Raw genomic sequence first — 2,957 nt, 5'->3', positions numbered from 1 at the left:
GTTTATATGTATTATCTTATTTGAACCTTTTTTTCCCTTTAAAATTATTGTATTAAATCATAAATGTACAACAGCTTTTTAACTCTACACACGTCCTTACATTTTTTTTTTTTTTTTAAGGAAAAACGTTATGTCTTATTACACCATGATCCTGGCTAATAGCTTTTCAAAACTTTGAGAAAAATCTTAGAAAAGGTTTCACATGTCACCTGAAACTTACAAATTTAACATTATCAAAGAAGGAATGCTTCTACACTCTTACAAAGACCGCTAGAAATAAAGAACTATTAAAAAGCTAAGAAACTATCTCAAAGGCTTTTTTTTTTTTTTTTTTTTTACAATCCTTCCTCCACAGTAAGGTAATTAATTCAATCCATTCACAAAAATGGCTCTCTGCAGCCTTTAACTGGTTTGCCTCAGTGGATAGAGCATCTGCCTATGGACTGAAAGGTCCCAGGTTCAATCCTGGTCAAGGGCATTTGCCTTGGTTGCAGGCACGTGCCTTAGTTGCAGGCACATCCCCAGTGGGAGGTGTGCAGGAGGCAGCTGATCAATGTTTCTAACTCTCTATCCTTCTCCCTTCCTTTCTGTAAAAAAATCAATAAAATATGTTTTTAAAAAATGGCTCTCTGCATCTGCTCTGGTGTCTTCTGCCATATCACTGCGTGCTTATGCGTGACTGAGATAAGAGTTTCCTTAACATTGCTATTGGATACCTGAAGCTGTTCTGTTACCTCCCGGCTCTCATCCTCTCCTATTCATACAGTGAAGCCCATGGCAAACAGGAAGAAGCTCTATATCGGCTTCTCCCTCCATCGCCCCCGCTTCCTCCACTTCCTCCAGGACTAGTTCCCTCCACCACATGGGCCGCCCATGTTCCTGCTTCCACCAAAGTTTCCACTCTTCACTGGACCATAGTTAGATGGTTGCTGGTTATAATTCCCAAAGTCATTCTAATTCCCACTTCTGTAATTTGCTCCAGGTCCTCCTCCGTACCCATTATTGCCATCCCCAAATGCACGACCACTTCCGTAGCCATCAGATCCTCCTCTAAAGTTACTTGCTGGTCCTGGCCCGAAATTTCCACCACCACCTCGTGAGTCTCCAAAACCAAAGTTGCCTCTTCTTCCACTTCTATTGTAGAACTTTGAACTTCCTGCATTTCTTGTCTAGACAAAGCCTTTCTTACTTCTGCATCTATGACCATTGATAGTATGGTACTTCTGCAACACAATCTTATCCACAGGACCATGGTCATCAAAAGTAACGAATCCAAAGCTTCTCTTCTTTCCAGACTGCCTATCAGTAATTATCTCAATGGTATCAATGTTTCCATATCCTTTTTTGAAAAATAATTTTCCTAACTTTAAAATATATATATTTTATTGATTTTTTTTACAGAGAGGAAGGGAGAGAGTTAGAAACATCAATCAGCTGCTTCTAGCACACCTCCTACTGGGGATGTGCCAGCAACCAAGGCACATGCCTTTGACCTTTCAGTCCGCAGGCCGACGCTCTATCCACTGAGCCAAACCGGTTAGGGCTGACCTGAGTCTATTACCACAGCTTTTCTGGTTGAGACTGCTGAGAGAAGGCCCGAGTCCATCCTCCACATGCTCATACCAATCCTAACCCCACCCCACCCCTACCCCCCAAACACACACATGTTACGAAGCGAGTCCCCAAGAGATGGACCACCGGAGCCAATTTGATTAAGCATGCTAGAATTTATTACAGATTCGAATCTGGACTCAAACCATGGCTGACGCAGCAGCCGGTAAACACCCAGGTAAGAGCCCCGATGGAGGGGCAGTCCCTCCAGAGCGCTCACACAAAAACACAGACAAACACACACCTACCGCGGCCAGTCAGGCTCTTCGGAATGGGGGTCCTCATGGTCCTGGCTGGGGATTCCAGTCATGATCCCCAAGGACCACCAGGGAGCCGAGTCCGATGCAATAAACAAAAGAGCCATCTCCATGCTAGCATGGGCTATCCCACTCATGCCGGCAGCATGGCGGAAGAGGTCGAATTTTGCCCAGTCCAGGGGTTTTACTCAGGTCGGTGATGTCACTGCCTCGGCTAACCCTGATTGGCCCCTCAGGACTAAATTCTAAAGACTAGAAACAGCCCGCAGGGTCTCCCAGTTACACCTTGCTAGACACTGGAATGTGGCCCTATCTTGCCCATAATACAAAAGCAGAACTAAAGGTTATCTACAGTTTCTACCCCTGAAGATACTGAGTCAGTGGGAGTCAATCTCCTGCAACTACCCTATTGTTCAAGCAAGTAATCGAAGGTCGAAGTCAGATAGCAAGGTTAAAATTCAAACAGCAGTTTTTACCCAAGTATGAGTGCTACCATATTTCAACACACAGAAAACTGGAGGATCTGGCAGTCAAGGTAGACTGTTTGCCCTCTGCTCATCCTGTCCTGGACACCCACCCAGAGGCGGAGGGAGAGTCCAGAGTCCCTGGGTTTCCATGACACGGCACTTCAGGGTGGTAAACATTAAACCCACGGGTCTTCCTTTCTTTGAGAGCACGGAGACCTCTGGAACTGTGGGAACCCTTAACACGACCCGCGTGATTAGGGCCCACTCAGGGCCCGGTTTCTGGAGGAGGCCACACACTAAAATGAAGAGAGAGACTAGAAAAGAGTTAATTTGGGACAAATGGGGGGCCAGGAGGGAGTCAACCTCTAGTGCACATGTGTCAAACACAAGGCCCGAGGGCCAAATCCGTCCCCCCAGGCCTTGCAATGTGGCCTGCACCGCGCTGTCATCACTGCACTCCGCTGTGTTTCCATCACAATGACAGTTTATGACTGTTCAGTAAACCATTCGGCCCGCGATTTAGGCTGGATTTTAGATTTTGGCCCCTTCTCTGATTGAGTTCGACACCCCTACCTAGGCTCTGGCCTTGCCATCCCTTCTATTGAGGCTGCTATGGGATACA

General features: G+C 46.2%; 1 pseudogene; it reads right to left on the bottom strand.

The window, feature by feature from the left end:
- Positions 1-679: 679 nt before the first annotated feature.
- On the bottom strand, positions 680-1,615 carry LOC118723152 (annotated as a pseudogene).
- Between the last annotated feature and the right edge of the window lie 1,342 nt (positions 1,616-2,957).

This window comes from Pipistrellus kuhlii, unplaced genomic scaffold (genome assembly GCF_014108245.1).
Source record: "Pipistrellus kuhlii isolate mPipKuh1 unplaced genomic scaffold, mPipKuh1.p scaffold_m20_p_2, whole genome shotgun sequence".
Lineage (NCBI taxonomy): Eukaryota > Metazoa > Chordata > Mammalia > Chiroptera > Vespertilionidae > Pipistrellus > Pipistrellus kuhlii.
This window is presented reverse-complemented; position numbering and strand designations above follow the sequence as displayed.